The 15,090-nt window shown below is 43.8% G+C and overlaps 1 protein-coding gene across 4 annotated transcripts in view; it reads right to left on the bottom strand.

The window, feature by feature from the left end:
• LOC123997764 (semaphorin-6D-like) overlaps positions 1-15,090 on the bottom strand; it is a 132,333-nt gene that overhangs the window by 63,589 nt on the left and 53,654 nt on the right. For 3 of the 4 annotated variants that reach the window (XM_046302297.1, XM_046302296.1, XM_046302295.1), the window contains one exon: positions 4,193-4,394. The exons of the other annotated variant lie outside the window; for it this stretch is intronic. The gene's annotated coding sequence lies outside the window, so the exon portion shown is untranslated. The remainder of the gene's footprint in view (positions 1-4,192; positions 4,395-15,090) is intronic. 4 annotated transcript variants of the gene reach the window in all.

The raw sequence follows: 15,090 nt of genomic DNA, 5'->3' as shown, positions 1-15,090 counted from the left end.
GGGCCACCATTGCTCCTGTTCCCAAGAAAGCTAAGGTAACTGAGCTAAACGACTACTGCCCCGTAGCACTCACTTCCGTCATCATGAAGTGCTTTGAGAGACTAGTCAAGGACCATATCACCTCCACCCTACCTGACACCCTAGACCCACTCCAATTTGCTTACCGCCCAAATAGGTCCACAGATGATGCAATCTCAACCACACTGCACACTGCCCTAACCCATCTGGACAAGAGGAATACCTATGTGAGAATGCTGTTCATCGACTACAGCTCGGCATTCAACACCATAGTACCCTCCAAGCTCATCATTAAGCTCAGGGCCCAGGGTCTGAACCCCACCCTGTGCAACTGGGTCTTGAACTTCCTGATGGGCCGGCCCCCAGGTGGTGAAGGTAGGAAATAACATCTCCACTTCACTGATCCTCAACACTGGGGCCCCACAAGGGTGCATGCTCAGCCCCCTCCTGTACTCCCTGTTCACCCATGACTGCGTGGCCACACACGCCTCCAACTCAATCATTAAGTTTGCAGACAACACAACCATAGTAGGCCTGAGTACCAACAATGATGAGACAGCCTACAGGGAGGAGGTGAGGGTCCTGGCGGAGTGGTACCAGGGAAATAACCTCCCCCAGAACTTCAACAAAACGAAGGACCTGATCGTGGACTTCAGGAAAAAGCAAAGGGAGCATGGCCCTATCCACATCAAAGGGACCGCAGTGGAGAAGGTGGAAAGCTTCAAGTTCCTCGTCGTACACGTCATTGAGGATCTGAAATTGTGCACCCAACACAGACAGCGTGGTGAAGAAGGCGCAACAGCACCACTTCTACCTCAGGAGGTTGAAGGAATTTGGCTTGGCCCCTATGAACTTCACAAACTTTAACAGATGCGCAATTGAGAGCATTCTGTCGGGCTGTAACACCGCCTGTTACGGCAACTGCATCGCCTGCAACAACAGAGCTCTCCAGAGGGTGGTGCAGTCTGCCCAACGCATCACCAGGGGCACACTGCCTGCCCTCCAAGACACCTACAGCGATGTCACAGGAAGGCCAAAAAGATCATCAACCACCGAGTCACGGCCTGTTCACCCCGCTATCATTCAGAAGGCATGGTCAGTACAGGTGCACCAAAGCTGGGACCAAGAGACTGAAAAACAATTTCAATCTCAAGGCCATCAGACTGTTAGATAGCCATCACTAGCCTGCTACCCCCAGTTACTCAACCCTAGACATGGAATCACTGGTCACTTTAACAATGTTTACATACTGCTTTTATAAATTTATTTTTATTTCGCCTTTATTTAACCAGGTAGTCCAGTTGAGAACAAGTTCTCATTTACAACTGCGACCTGGCCAAGATAAAGCAAAGCAGTGCGACAAAAACCAACACAGAGTTACGCATGGAATAAACAAACGTACAGTCAATAATACAATAGAAACATCCATATAGTGTGTGCAAATGACGTAGGGAGGTAAGGCAATAAATAGGCCTTAGTGGCGAAATAATAACATTTTAGCAAATAAACACAGGAGTGATAGATGTGCAGAAGATGAATGTGCAAGTAGAGATATTGGGGTGCAAAGGAGCAAAAATATACAAATAAAATAAATAACAATATGGGGATGTGGTAGTTGGATGGGCTATTTACGGATGGGCTAAATACAGATGGGCTATGTACAGGTGCAAAGATCTGTAAACTGCTTTGATAGCTGATGCTTAGTTAGTGAGGGAGATATGAGTCTCCAACTTCAGTGATTTTTGTAATTCGTTCCAGTCATTGGCAGCAGAGAACTGTAAGGAAATGAGGAGGAAAAGGAGGAATTGGCTTTGGGGGTGACCAGTGAAATATAACTGCTGGAGCGCTTGCTACGGGTGGGTGCTGCTATGGTGACCAGTGAGCTGAGATAAGGCGGGGCTTTACCTAGCAGAGACTTGAAGATTACCTGGAGCCAGTGGGTTTGGCAACGAATGTGTAGTGAAGGCCAGCCAACGAGAGCATACAGGTCGCAGTGGTTGGTAGTATATGGGGCTTTGGTGACAAAACGGATGGCACTGAGATAGACTACACCCAATTTGCTGAGTAGAGTGGAGGAGGCTATTTTGTAAATGACATCGCCGAAGTCAAGGATCGGTAGGATAGTCAGTTTTACAAGAGTTTGTTTGTCAGCATGACTGAAGGATGCTTTGTTGAGAAATGGGAAGCTGATTCTAGATTTCATTTTGGATTCTTAATATGAGTCTGGAAGGAGAGTTTACAGTCTAACCAGACACCTAGGTATTTGTAGTTGTCCACATATTCTAAGTCAGACCCGTCCAGAGTAGTGATGCTAGGCGGGTGGGCAGGTGCGGGCAGCAATCGGTTGAAGAGCATGCATTTAGTTTTACTTGCATTTAAGAGCAGTTGTATGGCATTGATGCTCATCTGGAGGTTAGTTAACACAGTGTCCAAAGAAGGGCCAGAAGTATACAGAATGGTGTCTTCTGCGTAGAGGTGGATCAGAGAATCACCAGCCGCAAGAGTGACATCATTGATGTATACAGAGAAAAGAGTCGGCCTGACTCATCTCATATGTATTTGCTGTATTCTATTTAATGCTACTGACATTGCTCGTCCTAATATTTAAATATTTCTTAATTCCATTACTTTAATTTTAGATTTGTGTGTGTTGTTGTGAATTGTTACACATATTTCTGCACTGTTGCAGCTAGTAACACAAGCATTTCCCTACACCTGCAATAACATCTGCTAAATGTGTATGTGACCAATACAATTTGATTTCAGCCAGAAAGCAGGTCGCTAGTTAGCTAGCAAATTTTTGTGCACATTTCGATTTTCATACTGATTCTACAACCACAAAACACCTTTAGCTTTATGTCGAATTAGGTAAAGACTTTCTCATGAAAAAAACATCAATATCAGCTACGGGTTTATAGTGTTTGGTAGGATTGGTAAGATGAACTGAGCCTTAAGGATGAAAGGGGGTTCAGTTTTGAGGATGAAATGAGTGTTTTCTAGTTATCAGACAGATCAGTGAAGACCCTCCAGTGGCAATGGAAAAGGTTGGACGAATGTCTTATAGGAGCTGTTATAGAGTAGTGAGGTTTGGGACAGGGCAATAAACTGGTGCCAACCAAGGCATTAAAGGAGTGTACACTACAAATCAGAGCTTATTTCTTACCACCTTTCACTAGAAAAGGCAGTGAAACAACCTTTGCAGCGACGCCTGGATGGTATGAATAGAATATCACACATTTGTGCCAGTGTGTGAGGCCAGTGGGACGGGGACAGTGCTTTATTGCGAAATGAGTGGGTGACAAGGTATGAAAGCAATGTGAGACACAGTCCTCTCATATACACACAAGTCCCGCCAGTCTGATCACATTACATGCCTATGCTCCCACTGACTGGTGTTCCTTCCCATTTGACCGTTTGTGGCAGCCATAATGAAAAGCAGAAAATGGCCAACCATATCAGAGCCAGCTGTAGACACCCAACTACTCTGCCAGTGACCAATGGAGCACAACACCTATATCCCCTGTCTACATGGCCAGCACACCAAACCCTAATGCATTGTTTGCCTGCTAACATATTTGACAACAATGGAAGTGGCTGGCATGTACTCACTTTGATTGATGCACAATGCTACACAATGGCCCGTGGTGTTTGTATACATAGCCGGCCAAAAGAGGGCTATCAGTAGAAAGCCAATGCACATCAAGGGGTATGAACGCAGGTGTGTCCAATGTGAACCCTCGTCCCGTCAAAAGGCTGAAAATATGGGCAACAGGGAGTGAAAAGGGTGACAGAGACAGAATTGCAGCTGTGTTGAGGGCGGTTGTCCATCAAAGCCGGGCCTATACAGATCAGGTTTCAAATGAAAGTCCTGAAGGGCTCATTTCCACTGCGGACAACAATCACTTCATGATGTGAGGGCTCACGTAGTCCGCTACTGGTGTTATCCGGAAGGACATTGAAACATCAACTGCAGGCATCATAGCACACCACTCGGTGACCTTTGAGCTATAGAACACCAATTAGATACGAGTCAGCATTTATTACAGCCAGCATGTTTGACGTCATACTCCATCTAAACCCATGGGTTAGACTACTTTGGATCCTGTTTCCAAGCCAAGATTCTATGTCTGAAATGTAGACATGAAGAGGGAAGAATAATGGTGACAGTACTCACTTTCTGTATCAGTACAGATGGATGGTTATTGGTTTCACCGTCAAATGGCCCAGTCGATCTTTGGTTCCTCCCAACAGAGGTGAGGAATTCAGAGGGTCCGATCCGATAAGTACGGAGGGGTTGTGCAGTTGGGGGAGGGTCAGGGGGTTGAAACCCCCCTCAGATATTTTCACAATTAGTTTTGCAATCCTCAGCAAACTTCCTGTGAGAGAAAAGAAAAACAAGAGACGAACAACATGAGCGGTGCGCTGCAGCAGTGACGGCCCAGTACGTAAACAACGGGAGGGAGAGTACAGCTGAGCTGCAAACACACAGGCTAATAACCTCTGCCTTTTCAACGCACAGCCTCGGCAGGATACTGCAACGGGCCGCTGACCCATGACTGAGGAAGACGTACGGAGGGGGGCAAACATCCTCTTAGCAGAATCTCCTCAGTCGCTTTACTGTCATAACATAGCAGCATAACACAAGCAGATGAGCTCTAAATAGAACCAGATGCGTGGGGCTCCACAGGGGTTGAGGCGGTGAGGCGACAGAGAAGCTGAGGAGCTACAGTATAGTGTGAGAACTTATCTCTATACTTATCCATTTCCCCATAGTCTCAAATTGTTTAGATTATTCAAACAGCCTACAATGGATGTTGAATATAGACACTAATGTAAAAAAGAGCTGTCAATCATCTAAGGTTGTTTGTTACATAGTAACGCTAACAGTCTACTGGTACTTCATATAAAGTTGCTGTTAACAACTCTGTGTTACAAATGGCTATTCCACTGAAGCTTGTTTATGAGCTTCAGAACCATCTGGGAGATTGAATTATAACCGGCCATGTCAGCTAACTGTATCATCATGGTTTTACCATCTCTCCAAAAGAAACCCCCTTGCAGTGATGGGAACCCGTGACAGATGAATTTCCCTTCAATCCCTTCCAGACTAATGGCATGTGGTCGATGACTCTTGCGCCCATCGCTAACAACCAGCGCTGACTAATGTCATGTGGTCGATGCGTCTTGCGCCCACAAATACGCCCCCGCCGCACATCCATTCATGCGCACAGGATCGCACACAAATGGCTGCGGATTGCAGGTCGTGACCCTGGATCTCTCCCTTACATCCTGTGATTACTAAAGTATGTCCACTCACTGAACTGACTCACACAGCCCAGCGGATGGAGGACATCAGTGTCTCTGACCCCCCTGGATATTAACCCAGCTGACTGCAGCTGCTATAGACTGCAGAGTGACTCAGCAGCCTTACCAACAGTGGTCTAATGCCCCCATGAATAAGGCTATAAACCCAGAACCACTCCAGCATTCTCCACATTAACTAGGCTAGCGTGGGTTCCTTGGCATAACGACCCACAGTGACTAAACCTATGTGGTGAAGAGGGGGATGCGAACCTTCGTTCACACGGTGTGGGTCAGTAAGTGGATGCGTGTTGGTCTACATGCCAAATGACATAGGTTCGCAATCATGGGAAACAGAAGTTTGCTGTACAGGATTGATGTCAGTGCTCAACTAGAAATACCCTCTACAACTGATTTCCCTTTTCACATAGTTAAGACCACAGTGGTCACATTTGGCACAGAGCAGCCATTTTGGAGTGACACTAAACCATCAGGGGCCCTGTCAACATCTGTTGAATAGCTAATTTAGCAGCCTCTGGCACATAGAATAGCTCAAATTATGGTGAGCTGATTTCGTTGGCACACAATGTGTCTTTTTCAGAGTAGAGACCAAGAGAAGGTATGAGCAGGGCGTTTTGTTGTTTGTGCTTGCTTGTTTGTTTGTTTTCCCCAGCCCAACATGGATTGACTTGCAGTATAGATTTCACGAAGTTAAAACTTCTACTTTTTTTTCTTCTTAAAACAAACCATACCATGCCCTGGAACCGAAGTTGAGAGAATTGTTTTTGGTGCACACATAAATATGGAGAATATAAATCATTCATCACGTTTTTACTCTTCAGATTTTGTCCAATAATTACTAATCTTATTGGCTTGGATTGTCCTCACTGAGCCTCCATTTCCCCCTGCCTTAATTAAGGACAGCTAGTCCAATTTGGTGTCACCCCCCCCAAAAAAAAATTACAAATATTTTCACATGAACCTCCCTTTGAACTGTAAAAAAATATTTATTAATGTGGATATTGACTTTGTCACATCAGCATGCTTTTGTGACTCAGTCGATGCCAAGCAGGGCTACGGGCCAGAAGGTTAAGGGTTCGCCGACCACAATGGACGAGCCACTCCCCCTGCCATTCTCATTACACCTACACTACGATCATAGCTGGCTGCAGATAATGATCAGCTAAGTGGAAATCAGATTTTCAACATTTTGATGCTATATTTATAATCATATAAAATATATGCAACAAATTTTCAACCAACAGGTTTCTGTGCCAACACATCACAACCAATAAGCAAAGCATAGCGACTTTTGCCGCGTTAATGTCACGGTTTGAGATTTCAACACCACAATCTGCACAGTTTGGAGACTGGAATTATATTTTGGATGAATGTGCACAGGTAACCTACAGGAGATTTCTGAAGTAGTCTAATCAGATTAAAACATTGTGACTAGGTCTGTGACAATACCAGTATCGCAATATTTCTTCCATGGCAAAAATGAAAACATAAAGCAGCCCAAACTCTTTGGTCCTTAAAAAAACCTACTGTATGTAAACTATTGTGTGCTATATCTTGAAAAATAAATAAACGTGACTCTGGATGACATCATAATGATCCCACTGGGCACAGATGTCAGTTCAAAATGTAGTTTTGATTTACATTTGGTTGAGTTAACATGAATTCAACAACAAATATGGTTTTAGGTTAAAAGTCAGGTAAAAAAATAAGACAAAATGCCCTTACATTGATTACTTTTTGCAAATCCAATCAGTTTTCCACATTGATTCAACGTCATCCCTTTTAACTCTGCATTGTTGTAAAATGACCTGCATTTCACTGTTAGTCTACAACGGTTGTTTACTAATCATGTGACGTAATTGATTTTATTTGATCACATTGATTTTCTTGGTTGAAATGGTATGGACACTAGGGATGGGCATGTAACATTTTATTACTGTTCATATGATGTTATATTGTGGAACACAATCTTCATAAAAGCAGTAACCTCAGCAGTGGGGCTTGCTTGTAGAAGCCTATGGCGGCAATGGCATAGTTTTGCTTTGTTAATATAGCAGGCCTTATCTCCTGAGCCCTTATCACAGTCAAGACACCCATCTCATAGTGATAAGTTAAAAAATAACATGTAAAATAACAGCGTAAAATAGAACATAATGCCAGTGCGAAGTGATGTGCATCTCGGGTCTGGAACAGCTATTCTCAAAGAGTGATCATTTGAAACGGGGCTCGATACGGCGAGTTGAAATATTGTTTTTCAGGGTTACAAACCGAGATCTATCTTTCAATATACAGACGTTCCATTTAGAATATCCAAACTGTTCTTTGGAATTTTCCTCAATGGATTAACAATTCCACATTGAATACTGCACGCTGATAACGTATGGCCCTGGCATCTGTTTGGTGAGCAGGTTTGTGTATTTTCAGTGTGAAACCCATCTATGTTTAGGCTAACCAATTCTAAAATGGATCATGGCTTTCACCTGGTCAGTCTACGTCATGGAAATGTTTGGTACACTCAGTGTATTTTCCTACTTCAATCAACCAGTCCATTTTGAATGTGTGATAAAACGTTTGTCATTTGACAAGGAATGTAGCTTGTGTATTCCATTAGTTAGATCCGTTATTATAGGCATTTATTTTTGTAATCCTAACAGGAGCATGTGTGTGCAATCAGCATGCATGTGTTTAGGGAGCGGTCAGAAAACAACTGAGCGAATGAGACAGGGAGGGGAAAGGGAATTTAGGGAGAAGGACTGTGTGATGCTTGGCTTGGTTTCTTCTTGGTTGTGCCCCGCAAATGCACATGAACTTTGTGAAGAATTTCACTTGCCATTTTGGGCATCCACAAAGCACATTCCACCAAATAATCTCTGGTTCAAGATTGAGCTTTGACGTCCATTCGAGTACTCATGCCCATCCCTAGTGGAAACAATGTTGATTCCACCCGTTTTTTTCCCCTAGTGGGATATTTGTTTCCAACATTAGGGCAGATTTCATAAAGAAGTTAAATCCACTTTGTGTTTTGTCTCCTTGCCACGATACTAACGAGTATCGCGATACTGGTATAGTCCAGTCCCCTAATTGTGAATGGTTGTGTTTATGCCACACATGCAAGGTAAATACATTTTAAAAGTTAAATGACAAATATTTAGGGTATATTAAAGCTTTATTGGTTCTACGTGCGTAAGGAACATCGGAGAGGAGGCAGACCACACGTTCAGCTTTCCTGAATAACTGGGCCTGCTGGGAGCATATGTGGCCACATTTTTATAGGACGACTTGAGAGAATGATGATCCACAACAGACAGCGCATCTCTGTATCACAACTTAAAATACAGCCAGACTGGCTTGCTACTGTGCCTCTCTATGCCTTATAAACTGTTCAGTAGACCCCCTGATCCAAATGGAAGGAAATATTCAAATCACAGGGCACTGTTATTCAAATGATATTTTCACTGCAGTTTACAGCCTAGAGTAGAATGTTGTACTCACTTGAAAACAATACTGAAATGATTCATTGTAATGTTGTGTTGTAGGTTAATCTAGGTAGGATACTTGTACTGTTCCTAACGAGCAATAAGGGAGCTGCGTGTCTCATGTCTTCACTGTTCTTTCCACTTACATTGAAAATTGGTGCAGCTTTGATTGATTTTACATGTAGTATGATTGTCCAGATCTGCAATATGCAAACTAACAAACAATCCACCTACCACTATTGTCACTATGAATGGTGGATAAAGGACAGGATAGACAGACTGGTAGACTATTGACCTGTATGGTATAGTTAACGTGGGAAGTACCAAAACACCTTGACTGGATGAGGACATGTGGCTAGGATGGAAGAAATTATAATATTAAAACCTGCAAAAGGGCGAATGCAAACCAGGTTAAAAAAAAGGCACTACCCCCCCCCATGCCCAGTTCATCTCTGCCCTCAAATCCCTCCTCCTTCCCTTGCAGGCTCCTCACCTCTTGCCTCCTTTCTTTATCTCTACCACTTCCAACCTTCACCTCCTACCATTTATGTGCAATTCCTCCCGTCTTCCAAAAAACCTCTTCAGTGTCCTCCTTAAAAAGTCTTTGCAAACCCCCCCCCCCCCTCCTCCACATCCTCCCTCCATATCTCAGATCATTCTTCCCTCCAGATATCTCCCTCTAGGCATTGCGCTGGTTCGCTCTGCTGCAGAGGTGATCAATGGCCCCTGGCGCCTCGGGGCCCCTGGGCTCCTGAAATGCAGGTATTAATAATGCAGGGCCCGGCTGTCATATCCTCCATTAGCTTGGGGGAGACATGGGGCCCGGATGGCTGATTGATTACTAATTGGATTAATTGCAGTCTTTTAGGGGAGGAGAATGTAGTAGCCTGGAGACCTAGCTGGCAACTGATAGGGAAGTGCATTTGACATGCTGGCATTCAGAGATAGGGATACCGAATGCTGAAACGGGTAGCGTAAACTGTGAGGGGGTTGGGTAGACTGGGCTTGCCTGTTCAGTTTCTTTGGTTGACGCCAGGGTTGAGAGGGTATGTCATTTGAGATACAGGAACATTTGTGCAACATGCACTTGGTTGAAACGAGGAATTGATCAAGCAGCTTCTCAATAGAGGCGTTTTCCATTATTGCACAGTATGTGTCTGCTGAACGAAATTAACTCAACGCCTTGTACACTAAATCACCCATCCTGATGATATCGTTACTTTCATTTGCTAGGTCTTTCCTCCCATTTCCTTTGGAGGTATCTTCTTAGCCATCGACATCTGGCTACACACTTTGATAAGACAGAGATGTAGATTAGGTAAATGTGCAATGATTGTTTCCGATGGACAACACTTTCTGTAATCTTCTAACCTTCCTTTGAGATAAAGTTAATAAACCTCATTACAGCCATGGCACACTGAGATCTGTATTCTCCAGAAGGGACCATTCACCACATTGGAAAAGCCTAAAACATGCAGTCATGTCAATGCCTTTCTGTATAGGATTCTAATTGTTGACCTATCCATCGCACTGACCGCAGACATGTGCAAATCAAAGTTTATTGGTCGCATACAGTTTAGCAGATGTTATAGCAGGTGAAACAAAATGCTTAATTTACCAGTGCCTAACAATGCAGTGAAATGTCAAAAAGTACACACATAATCAAACAAATAAGAAATGTCCGAAATGTCCAAATCCAATTAACAACCCAAATAGCCTGTAACAGTACGTCAAATGTAATCCATACATAGATACACTGAGTGTACAAAAGATTAAGAGCACCTGCTCTTTCAATGACACAGACTAGGTGAATCTAGGTGAATGCTATGATCCCTCATTGATGTAACTTGTTAAATCCACTTCAATCAGTCTAGATGGAGGGGAGGAGATAGGTTAAATTGAGACTTGGATTTTGTGTGTGCCATTCAGAGGGTGAATGGGCAAGACAAAATATTTGTATGGGGTATGATAGTAGGTACCAGGCGCACCAGTTTGTGTCAAGAACTGCAACTCTACTGGGTTTTTCACACGCAATAGTTTCCTGTGTGTATCAAGAATGGTCCACCTACCAAAGGACATCCAGCCAACTTGACAACTGTGGGAAGTCAACATGGTGAACGCTATCGACACCTTGTAGAGTTCATGACCTGATGAATTGAGGCAGTTCAGGGGGAAAAAGGGTTGGGGTGCAACTCAATATTAGGAAGGTGTTCTTAATGTTTGGTATACTCGGTGTATACCTGATTAATTTACACAATACAGTTGAAGGCGAAAGACTTCATACACTTAGGCTGGAGTCAATAAATATAGTTTTTCAACCACTCCACTAATGTCTTGTTAACAAACTATAGTTTTGGCAAGTCAGTTAGGACATCTAGTTTGTGCATGATAAAAGTAATTTTTCCAACAATTATTTACAGACAGATTATTTTACTGATAATTCATTGTATCACAATTCTAGTGGGTCAGAAGTTTAAAGGAACAGTCAACTTAGTCTATGTAAACAGATTGGACAATTTCAGAAATGTCCTGGCTTTAGAAGCTTCTGATAGGCTAATTGACATCATTTGAGTCAATTGGAGGTGTACCTGTGAATGAATTTCAAGGCCTACCTTGAAACTCAGTGCCTCTTTGCTTGACATCATGGGAAAATCAAAAGAAATCAGCCAAGACTTCAGAAAAAACTATTGTAGACCTCAAAAAGTCTAGTTCATCCTTGGGAGCAATCTTCAAATGCCTGAAGATCCCACGTTCATCTGTATAAACAATAGTGTGCAAGTATAAACACCATGGGACCGTGCAGCTGTCATACCGCTCAGGAAGGAGATGCATTCAGTCTCCTAGAGATGAACGTACTCTGGTGCGAAAAGTGCAAATCAATCCCAGAACAGCAGCAAAGGACCTTGTGAAGATGCTGGAGGAAACCAGTACAAAAGTATCTATATCCACAGTAAAATGAGTCCTATATCCACATAACCTGAAAGGCCACTCAGCAAGGAAGAAGCCACTGCTCCAAAACCGCCATTAAAAAGCCAGACTACGGTTTGCAACTGCACATGGAGACAAAGATCATACTTTTTGGAGAAAAGTCCTCTGGTCTGATGAAACGAAAATAGAACCGTTTGGCCATAATGATCATCTTTATGTTTGGATGAAAAAGGGGGAGGCATGCAAGCCGAAGAACACCATCCCAACTGTGAAGCATGGCAGAATCATGCTGCAGGAAGGACTGCTGCACTTCACAAAATAGATGGCTTCATGAGGAGGGAAAATTATGTGGTTATATTGAAGCAACATCTCAAGAAACAGCCAGGAAGTTAAAGCTTGGTCTCAAATGGGTCTTTCAAATGGACAATGACCCCAAGCATACTTCATAAAGTTGCGGCAAAATGCTGTGGCAAAATAGCTTAAGGAAAACAAAGTGGCCATCACAAAGCCCTGACATCAATCCCATAGAATATATGTGGACAGAACTGAAAAAGCGTGTGCGAGCAAGGAGGCCTACAAACCTGACTCGGTTACACCAGCTCTGTCGGGAGGAATGGGACAAAATTCAGCCAACTTATTGTGGGAAGCTTGTGGAAGGCTACCCGAAATGTTTGACCCAAGTAAAAAAATATAAAGGCAATGCAACCAGATACTAATTTAGTGTATGTAAACTTCTGACCCACTGGGAATGTGCTGAAATAAATCAAATATTCTCTACTATTATTCTGACATTTAACATTCTTAAAATAAAAGTGGTGATCCTAACTGACTTAAAACAGGGATTTATTACTAGGATTAAATGTCAGGAATTGTGAAAAACTGAGTTTAAATGTACTTGGCTAAGGTGTATGTAAACTTCAGACTTCAACTGTATATACTAAGAATGATATGTACAGCAGTGGATATATTAAATTCCGTAAATATAAACACACACACACTAATACCGGGTTGGACCCCTCTTAGCCTCCAGAACAACCTTAATTTCGGGGCATGGGAACATTACTCAATTGGTATCAAGGGACCTAATGTGTGCCAGGAATACATTCTCCACCCCACTACACAGCCTGTACCATTGACACCAGAAAGGATGGGGCCCATGGACTCATGCTGCTTACGGCAAATCCTGACTCAGCATGACGCAACAGGACCTCGGATTCGTCGGACCAAGCAATGCTTTTCCACTCCTCAATTGTCCAGTGTCAGTGATTGCGTGCCTACTGTAAACCCTAGACACTGTCGTGCGTGAAGATCCCAGGGCGCCGTCCGATTCTGAGATACTGAAACCGGCACACCTGGCAAGGACGATCATACCACGCTCATAGTCACTTAGGTCACTAGTTTTGACCATTCTAACGTTTAATCGAACAGTAACTGAATGCCTCAATGCCTGTCTGCCTGCTTTATATAGCAAGCCATGGTCATGTGACTTGCTATCTGGAATCAGGTGGGTGTATCTAATAAACTATCAAGAGAGTGTACGTATGTAAATGGTGTGTATAGACAGTTGGGACAGTATGTGAATAGAAAATTAGTTATATAGGATGAGCCATGACTAAAATACAGTATATACTGTACATTTAAAGTGGGTTAAACAATATGTAAACAATATTAAAGTGACCAGTGTTCAATGACTATGTACAGCAGCAGTCTCTAAGTTGCAGGGTAGAGTACCGGGTGGTAGCCGGCTTGTGACAGTATCTAAGAATAAGGTCATGGTAATGGGCGGAGGCCAGCTAGTGATGACTGTTTAACAGTCTGATGGCCTGGAGATAAACAGCTTCTTATCAGTCTCTTGGTCCCAGCTTTGATGCACTTTAACTGTCTCTGGGTTCTCGATGGTAGCGGGGTGAACAGGGCGAGGTTTAGGCGGCTAAGGACCTTGATGATCTTCTTGGCCTTCCTGTGACACCGGTTGCTGTAGATAACCTGGAGGGGAGGCAGAGTTTCCCCTGATGATGCGTTGGGCTGACCGTACCACCCTCTGGAGAGCCCTACGGTGCAATGTTTGCATGTATGTGCATATTAATGCGTCCAATGCTGAGCTTATGTGTTTGTATGTGTCGGCCTTACGTGTTGCCCTTGGTAACTGGTGGTCAGGCATAGATCATGGTTGGAAAAACTCATGTGTGTGTGTGCACGCTGGGAGTTTGTGTGTGTGTATACTGTATGTTTTTACAACACGCCAATACCCACAATAGAAACAAATCCACTTATGCATGAATCCGACACATATCATTGTGGGTTCGTGTATGCGAGCATCCACATGAAAGCAAGTTATATCCTGCCAGCTGGAGCACAGAAACCTCAGAAGTGTGTGTACAGTGTGTGAAACAACATACTGTAGTGTCCTACTTCCAAGCTCATCAGGTTATTTTGAAGGGAAAATACGATTTATTGGCCAATCCAGAAATCAAAAAGGCAACTCATTACTCCTGAATACAGTGCAGCCGGACTGCCTCATCCTTTCCCAGGCTGTATCACATCCGGCCGTGATTGGGGGGTCCCATAGAGCAGCGCACAATTGGCTCAGCGTCGTCTGGGTTTGGCTGGGGTAGGCCGTCATTGTAAATAAGAATTTGTTCTTAACCTTTACTTAACTAGGCAAGTCAGTTAAGTAAAAAACGAAAAACAAAAATCATCAGTATAGAATGTCAGAGTGATAGACTACTATAATGGGATTTACAGAAGAGTTCCTTTCTCTGATCCTTGCTCTTCTCCTCTCAAGTCTTATAATTCATTAGAAGACCCTCATCAGGATTTTTTACAGTATGAGATGTCATTACGCTTTCTTCCCAACGAGGTGTTGTCAGGATTCCGTCATGGTTTCAAACAGTAAGCCTATCTCTACATTTCACTCCCGAAGCGCGCGCGCGCACACACACACACACACACACACACACACACACACACACACACACACACACACACACACACACACACACACACACATACCCTTTGCTTCCTCCCAGGCAAAAGCGTTATTCCTTGGGCAGTCGGGGACAAGCTCGACTCTTTCTCGCTCTGTCTCTCTCTTTCGCGCTGTGCTGCACCTGCTCCCCTATTCCCTTCACCCACTCCTCTCCTCACCCCTCACCGCCACCTCCTCCTGGCCCCTGTGGCTAGCTGCAGAGATGGCCCGCTGCGCTAATTGAAAGCGACCCTGACTCGTCCTTTCCCCCCCAGGCGCTCCAGCCGATGCCCCATTGTTTTCTTTCACCGGCGGTTGACAACTGGCCTTTTAGCCGCGGCGTGCTGCAGCGCAAACTCTGACCACAGCGCTCTGTCC

The sequence above is a fragment of the Oncorhynchus gorbuscha genome, linkage group LG15 (genome assembly GCF_021184085.1).
Source record: "Oncorhynchus gorbuscha isolate QuinsamMale2020 ecotype Even-year linkage group LG15, OgorEven_v1.0, whole genome shotgun sequence".
NCBI classification, from domain to species: Eukaryota; Metazoa; Chordata; class Actinopteri; order Salmoniformes; family Salmonidae; genus Oncorhynchus; species Oncorhynchus gorbuscha.
This window is presented reverse-complemented; position numbering and strand designations above follow the sequence as displayed.